A 9,410-nucleotide genomic window follows, 5' to 3' on the forward strand; every position below is an offset into this window, starting at 1 on the left:
AATCCATGTATGGGGAGGCATATCACGATTAGGAGCTGGTCCCCTATTATTTTTCGAAGGTACAGTACAGTACTATACTTTATTCTGTGCCTGTGTTCTGTAAAAATACATGTTGTACTGTAGAGTACGTGTAACTGCACAATAAAAGGAGTTGCTTATTAATGAACAACATTTTTTGATTTCTGTAGGAATCATGGATAAGAAATATTTCCAAGAAACAATAGTAGAGAAATGTATGGTGCCATTTGTGAATAAATATTACCCAACTCACCATAGGATATTCCAAGACAATGATCCTAAACACTCCGCCTCAGCCAAATTTATGGAAGAGAAAGGTATGAATTGGGAACGCACACCACCAGAGTGAGTATTCTTTCAACAGTGTACAAGTAAAATTTTGGATAGCACTCTAGTACTGTAAAAAAATTTTTTGTTTAATAAACAGTACAATATTGTATGTTTAATTTTCTCTATTTACTGTAATGTAATTAATTTTTTCTATACGCTTTTTTTTTTTTTTAATTAGATCACCAGACATGAACCCAATCGAATTAGTGTGGGCTCAATTGAAGAGGTACGTTAGGAGTGTTGCAAAGCCAACAACAAAACAGCAACTGGTGGATGGGATAAAGAAATTTTGGCTAGAAGTACTCACACCTGAACATTGTAATAATTATATAAATCACCTGTATAAAGTATTACCTGTTGTAGTTGAAAGAAATGGTCAAGCCACAAATATGTAGTTCTGTATTTTCTGTTTAAAATTTTAAATTGGTGCATTATTAAAAAAAATGATAAAATTGCCTTTGTCTGATTATTGCATAAACTAATGTAGAATATTATACAGTAGTAATGTTATTGATGTGTACTGTATGAACAGTTATTTTCAGTTTTATAAGTCCTGAATAAGAGTACTGTACATTTTGATCAGTGCAGTACATGGAATCGGATGTTGTAATACTTTATTTTTACATTAATATTGATGTTTTTCCAATAAATATTCAATTTTACAGTATGGTACAGTACAGTACATGAGGGTACCTGTACAGTATGATACGTCATTATGGGGGAGAAATACTGTATCCACTAAATGTACAGTAAAATGTTTTTTTCTTATTACAAACACACAAATGCATCTCAGATGGAAATATGCTATACACAGCAGACAGCTTATGGTGACAGAACTTCCCTACTGTATCCCCACCCATAGTCGTGGTATATTTTAGATTGCCTAATGAGACACTCCTGCAGCATTGCCAATGATTCATGTAAAACCTGTGTGCAAACAGTATCTGTATTGAATGCAAAGTACAGTAAGAGTACAGTATACAGTATTATCAGAGCCAAACCTGACCAACATGATGCCCTAGGCTAGATTTTGGCTGATGCCCTCTTGCACAGATGCTACGTAGTTCCGCCTCTAACCCTGCACCCCTTTCCCAGCACCATCACCCATTTTGGCGCTCCTACCCCCTATAATCTAAATAAGAACAATGTGCACATTTAGTGCCAGCCCAAAACAGTGTACAGTATGTTCTTGCTGGGAAGGGGCATGGTAACACAATAATACCCGAAGATGAAATGACACAACACAGTACTGCAACTTTATTCACATTATATCATGCAGTGGTGTCTCTTATTCTCATGACATCATATCATAGTACCACATTACTCCTAACAGTAATGCCCCTTATTCACATTACACCCCACCACATTCATCTTTATTTACATTAGACCACAGGTTCTCAAACTCAGTCCTCAGGACCCCACACAGTGCAGGTTTTGCAGGTCTCACAGAATCACAAGTGAAAAAATTAGCTCCACCTACTGTATGGACCTTCTAAAATGTGTCAGTTAGTAATGAATACATCTGTGCACTTGCTGGTTTACCTGCAAAACATGCACTGTGTGGGGTCCTGAGGACCAAGTTTGAGAACCACTGCATTAGACCATGCAGTAGTGCCCTTTCCTTATGTTACACCAGAAAATATTGTAGTACACCTTATACAGTACACATACAGTACAGTAATGCCACACATTAGTAATGCATTTCATATTTAAATTTTCTGATTTAATTTCATAGAGCCGCAGTCACTCACAGAATATAGGCATGTACTGTAGCATCTCATTTTATTCTGCAGAAGCTGATTATTCCCGTTTCGCTAGTTTGCCGCCTCTGTACAGTATATCACAATAGAAAAAAGTTATAGTGTCAGTGAAAAAAGCACCTCATGACAGATACTGTACACAAGCTCATGTCTAAATACTGTATACTGTAAGCAGTGACATTAAGGGGTACAGTACTGTATATGCAATTGCAGTCGAATTCCGGCAGGAATACGGAAAAAATGGACACGGGATCCCCCATCTTTTTAGAACCAGCACCGGGCTCTGCGCCTGGTCCTGGTGCAAAAAATAAGGGGGACAAAAAAAGCGTAGGGGTTCCCCATATTTTTTGAATCAGCACTGGGCTCCACTAGCTGGACAGATAATGCACAGCCGGGGGAGACTTTTATACCGGTCCCTGCGGCCATGGAATTAAATACCCAACTACAGTAGTCACACCTGGCCGGAGTACCCTGGAGGAGTGGGGGCCCCTTAAATCAAGGGGACCCCCCTCCAGCCACTCGATTATCTCTATCACCCCTGTGTATTGTAGCTAGGGGATTGTGACGCTCCTTCAGCATTGCCCCGTACCCTGCACAAAGCGGTCGTTTTGACAGTGTGCTATGCGATTGAGTCCGGTGTACCGTAATACTGTATGCAATCCTACAGTAGCTTATCCCTCCCCTGTGTATTTTGGCTAGGGGATTGTGACGCTCCTTCAGCATTGCCCCATAACTTGCACAAGGGTTCAGGGGCGGCGGCCATTTTGCCAGTGTGCTACAGTATGTCATCGAGTCCGGTGTACTGTACCATAATATGCATACTGTGTATTTTAGCTAGGGGATTGTGACGCTCCTTCAGCATTGCCCCATAGTCTGTACAATCTGGACTACTGTATTACTTGCTCCGTAGCCTAGGGCCTCTGTGGTCGTCCATGCCGCTGACTTCGTCCAGTCCGCTGCGGTCCTCCAGGCCTCCTCTGCGGTCCTCCAGGCCTCGGTCGTCCAGGCCGCTGACTTGAACCGCTTGGTGGTGTGGTGCAATGACTCAATCGCATAGCACACTGTCAAAACGACCACTACCCATGAACCCCCACCTCCTGAACCCCCACCTCGTGGCAGGCAGCAGTTGGGTATGGAATGAGAAATGGCATAAGCTGTGCAGGCTACGGGGCGATGCTGAAGGAGCGTCACAATCCCCTAGCTCAATTACATTGGGATAAGCGAGGTCTATGCACATTACGGTATACCGAGCTGGATCGCTTAGCAACCTGACAACATGGCCGCCGACCGTGAACTCCCAGCACGTGGCAGCGCTCAAATATGGAGTGAGATACAGTATGGCATACATTTCACACTCCAGGGGGCAATGCTGAAGGAGCGTCACAATCCCCTAGCTCAATTACTGTACATTGGGATAAGCGAGGTCTATGCACATTACGGTATACCGAGCTGGATCGCTTAGCAACCTGACAAAATGGCCGCCGACCGTGAACTCCCAGCACGTGGCAGCGCTCGGATATGGAGTGAGATACAATATGGCATACTGTACTGTACATTTCACAGTTCAGGGGGCAATGCTGAAGGAGCGTCACAATCCCCTAGCTCAATACAGTATCTCACGCTTACAGTATCTTACAGTATACGCTTACAGTATCTCTGTGTATTTTGGCTAGGGGATTGTGACGCTCCTTCAGCATCGCCCCGTAGCCTGCACAGCTTATGCCATTTCTCATTCCATACCCAACTGCTGCCTGCCACGAGGTGGGGGTGAATAAAAAAAATAATAAAGTGTCTGAAAAAAACTACAGTAACATGCATTAGTACTTAAGGAATCGAACCCTGGACTCTGAGTATAGGAAGCGAAACACTTCACCACTTCGCCGCAGACAAATGTATAAATCCGTTGGTTTTGATTATGCTGTAATGGCTACGGGATTAAGACGATAACATACTGTAGAAAATTCCTAATCTTGAGAGGCAATAGTGAACTTGTAACACACATCCATTTGCGACAGTGTACACTACTGGTTTTACAGTAGTGTTTTGTCTGCGGGACTCGGACGCTCACATACAGTATTCATAAAGTATTGTAGATGGATCATATACTGTATGCTGTACTACTGTATTTGCGTCGGTGTCGTACTGTATATACTGTACAGTACTGTATTAAATAATGCAGCGTAATGAGTACAGTATTTGCTGTATGCAGCGTAATGAGACGCCTTAGTAAAGTAGTCCTTATTATGTATGTCAGTATTGTATTTTACGGGAGACCACACGCATGCGCAGTGGTGATTGTAAAAAGCGACATCTGGTGGCTGATCGCAGGTATTACACGTAAAGGTAACGCCAAACGTCAAATGTCTGTCTCCGTGCGATTAGATAGCCTCTCTGTGGCTAGGCGCGCCTCGCTACGCCACAGTACGCTGCGTATGGTCGAACGGGCCAACCGCCGCGGCCACTCAAGATAAAGGTGGCTACATCTGCTGTATGTCGATGAAGACTTTTGTGTACCTTGATGCATGAGGACATGCATCTGTTTGGAAGGGAAACGTGTAATACGAGGTGACACTCTCTTCAAGCCAGGCAGTGCAGCAATTAATGTTCAGGAACAGTTCCACTGCAGATAAAACTACATCCCCCACACTGCCTTGTGGCACAAAGACAGGAAGGGTGCGAAGCCACAGGTGAAATGCAAAAGGGAACGGAGTCAGGAGTTAACCACAAAAGGGCAGGGTCATGGGGATGTCAGGGAAAGAGAAAGACAGGAAGAAAGATAGAGAGTGTTATGAGAGAGATAGAGCGAGAGAGAGAGAGAGGGGGAGAGAGAGAAGGTGCCTGGGAGAAAGACAAGGAGAGAAGGGAACTAGAGACAGAGCGGGGGTGGAGCTGGCTGAGTGACAGCACAGATGCAATGTGCAGCAACAGGAGGAGCAGTGGGGGAGAAGCATTCATATAGCGGCAGCTGCGGCTAATAAAACCTGTGGCCGCTGCATTCAACAAATTAATGAGGTCTCATGCTTTGCGCCAGCAGGGCAGTGATCTGGACTGGAAGCTGTCTGAGACAATGGAGCAGAAGTGCCCTCTTCAGGGTTGGCGCTCGGCGGCAAAGGGCTTCATTGTCTCAGACAGTTCTGCCACTACTGGTGACTGCCAGTCATAAAATATGTGGACAAACAGCAGCAAATCTTATCCCTCACCATATAACTGACCCCATGGATGACATATAAACACAATGTACTTAATTTAATAATTCTTTCTAAATTTCTTAATAAGAAAACATAATGATACTCTAGAGCTCCGTGATTCAAAAATGTTTGGGAGCCGCTGGTGTAGACCATGCACTATTTTAGTTGCCGTACTTTGTATGGTCTCTAGTTTATTAATATCCTTCTGGAGATAGGGCCTCCAGAACTGAACACAGTATTTTAGATTATACCAATAACTTTTACAGTGGCATTTTTACTTCTTTCATTCTGCTACTGATTCCACTCCCTATGCAACCAAGCATCTGACTTGCCTTCCTCATTGCTTTGTTACATTGCTTACCTGCTTTTAAGTCACCCAAAAAAGTAACACCTACAGTAGATCCTTTTCCTCCTCAGTAGTTTCCATTATAGATTCAGTAATACTATATTTAGACTTTGGATTTTCGAGACCCAAGTGCATGATTTAGCATTTTCTGTCATTAAACTGTAGCTGCCACACACTTAACCATTCCTCTAGTCTACCTAGATCATCAATTGTTTGTTTTACCCCTGCCAGTGTGTCTACCCTGTTGCATATCTTTGTGTCATCTTCAACCAATAAAGATGTTAAAAAGCACTGGCCGAAGTCAGGGCCGGTTCTTGCCCTTGCGGCGCCCCGGGCAAAAGTTAGGGGCGTGGCTTAACATGGGGGCGTGGTCAGTCACGCCCCCCATTTGTAGCGCCGCTGAAAAAAAAAAAAGTATACTTACTGTACCCCGCTCCTGTTTCCAGACCCTGCAGACCGGCGCCGCTCTTCTCCTCAGATCTATGGGAGAGACGTCAGTCATGACGTCTCTCTCATAGCACAGCATAAGCGCTAGAGGTCAATTATGACCCCTAGGGTCTATGCCACAATGCTGTGCGGTGCGCGATGACGTCATCGCGCACCGCACACCAAAGGTCCTCTCCATGAAGGGAAACTAGACGCTTAGCGTCTGATTCCCTTCAGAGCGGGGGAGGACCAGCGCCACGAAGGGAAACCAGACGCATAGCATCTGGTTCCCTTCTCACAGCGGGAGGGGGGGCACAGCGGGGGGACACTGCTGGGGCGCACACTGACAGTGGAGGATCTTGCCATGGTGCGGCGCCCTCCGGATGGCGCCGGCGCCCTCCGGAAGGTGGCGCCCCGGGCAAAAGTCCTGCTTGCCCGTGGCAAGATCCGCCACTGGTCGAAGTACAGATCCTTGAGATACTGCATTAGTTATACTTCCTTCCTGTGAATGCACTCTATTTACAGATATCTATAACAGCTGTATATTATATCAGAATTGTCTGCATTATAACAACTGTCTGCATGTAATAACTGTGTCTTTAAGTTCCAAAGGGATATATCTAGCTTTTATGTACAGTGCACAAGGTGAATGTAGATTACTCCACTTATTCACCCACAACAGACTGGTCTGTGGACTACATACTGTAAGTTTTATGAAGCGTGTTGTTTTTATTTTTATTTTTATGTGAGTTTATGCTATTTTAGCATTGTATTATACCTTTAAAATGAAATATATACTATTTTTATGAGTAAACCACATTTTGTTTGTACTGTTTATCTTTTTTCCAAACCATTGTGTTTGATAAACCCACAGCACTCTTCTCTTGCATTTCTTTGTTGCACATTTTATGTTTATAAGGAGTCTATTCCTGTGAATTGCAGCTATAGTCAGAGCCATTGTGGCCTCTTGTTGTTATATTCATTTACTACAACTCTTTGTTTTCTATCCTGCAACCAAGATTTTATCCATTCAACCATATGAGAATTCAATCCTAAAATTTCAAGTTTAGATAATCTACATCTACAGGCCCCCTTGATCTATTACTTTAGTCACTCATTCAGAAAAAAGTAAATACAATTTGTTTGACATGATCTCCTACCTGTAATTCAATATTGTTTGGGATCCTATAAATTGCTGGATTTTAGATAATCTACAACTCTTTATATTAAGAGTGTTTCCATCAATTTCCCTACTACTGATGTAAGGCTTACTAGTCTGTAATTACTTGTCTCTTCCTTGCTTCCACTTTTGTGCAGTGGTCAAACATTTGATCTTTTCCAGTCATCTGGAATTACTCCTGTAACTAGCGACTGGTTGAATAATACTGTTAATGGTGTTACCAGCACCCCTTGAAGCTCTTTTAGTATCCTTGGATGTATCCCATCTGGCCCCATTGATTTATCCACTTTCAGTTTTGATAGTTCTATTAGGACTCCTCTGTAAATGTTCTTGTATCTATCTAATTTTTATGCTGCTTAAATGTGGCCCCCTTCCCCATCCCCTCACTTTCGGTAGTGAATATTGAGGAAAACTAATTAAGATGATCTGCTATGAAATATACCTAAAAAAGTTTTGCCCCCTTTACCAACTGGCTGGACCATTTTCTCCTCAACATGTGCCTTTGCACATCACTTGATAGAAGAGCAGGAGCAGCAACACAGTACTAGTGCTGTGGCTGCTACCAGTCATCATAGGCTTCAACATCTACTAAAGGTTGTCCAGAGGACAGAAAGTTTAAGAAAGGTTACCTGAAATCTAAATATTTCACAATGTTAAAGAACAAATCAGTGCCCAAATAAAAAAGCACACTAAGGCTAAAGAACAAACTGTGTTAAAAAAAAACACTAAAGAGAGTCTAGGGGTGTCTTCATTAGCTACTGTATGTGTCGGTCTGACATTTCTGACATTGTACTCATAGAGAAGCCTCCTTCCACCATTTCTGCACCATCTGCAAATGTGGGGACGATCATTACAAGTAAAGATGGTGGCATAATAGAAATTGAAGATGCTAGTGTGGAAGTTCATCAGGATTAGGGGGATATTTGTGTATTATGGATGTTTATTATGAGGATATTGTTTGTACAAGTCAGCCTTCCCTTGGTAGCAAATGTTGCTCTGACATTATTATAATTTGTAAAATAATAATAAGTCCAGTATCAGCTACCATCAGTTTGGACCAGCATATGCAATCTCCACCACTAACACCTTATCCTCAACTCCTAATTAATGATTGGAGGAAGTCTTTCCTGTTTTGTGGGGGCTCAAACAAACCAAGCACTTCAGCCACAAATGTGTAAGTCCTTGGTGTTTGGTTTGCTAAATTGTGCATGTCCTTTTCAAAATACAACATCAGGGTGGGTGGCAGGATGCCCAAAAGGGCAATTTCATCTTGCACTACTATTATCATTATGGGCTGTATTTTTTAGGGGCATTGGGGATAGTCTTTTTACATAAACAAACTTTTTTGTTATTGCTCTAATACATTACTAATTTGCAACAAATGTTTAACCAGAAACTAATATAATGCTAATACAATGGCCAAGGATTCCTGACAAGGGTTGAAGAGCAATGGTAATAACCAAGGATTCCTGACAATGGCTGAAGAGTAATGTTAATAGTCAAGGATTCCTGACAAGCACTGAAGCGAAGCCAAGAAAATTAATAGTTGTAGCAGAGCTACAAACTCCAAATCAGTCTATCCCTATCTTAAATCTTTAGAATAAAAAACATTTAAATGAACTAATCAATAATTTACATGCCTTCCACAACATATATACTCCACCTCTCTTTCACTGTACATTATTGGTTTCTATAGGATCATAAAGTTTATTAAACTGCCATCCTATTTGCCACTGCTGTATGGCAATGTTTTATAGATGTGCTATAGGTGGTCATTCCGAGTTGTTCGCTCGCTAGCAGTTTTTAGCAGCCGTGCAAACGCTATGCCGCCGCCCACTGGGAGTGTATTTTAGCTTAATAGAAGTGCGATCAATAGGATCGCAGAGCAGCTACAAAGTTTTTTTGTGCAGTTTCTGAGTAGCTCTAAATCTACTCAGCGCTTGCGATCACTTCAGACTGTTCAGTTCCTGTTTTGATGTCACAAACACGCCCTGCATTCGCCCAGCCATGCCTGCATTTTTCCTGGCACGCCTGCATTTGTCCGAACACTCCCTGAAAATGGTCAGTTGACACCCAGAAAGGCACACTTCATGTCAATCACTCTGCGGCCAGCAGTGCGACTGAAATGCTTCACTAGACCTTGTGTGAAACTACATCGTTCG

Source organism: Pseudophryne corroboree, chromosome 5 (assembly GCF_028390025.1).
Source record: "Pseudophryne corroboree isolate aPseCor3 chromosome 5, aPseCor3.hap2, whole genome shotgun sequence".
Taxonomy (NCBI): Eukaryota; Metazoa; Chordata; class Amphibia; order Anura; family Myobatrachidae; genus Pseudophryne; species Pseudophryne corroboree.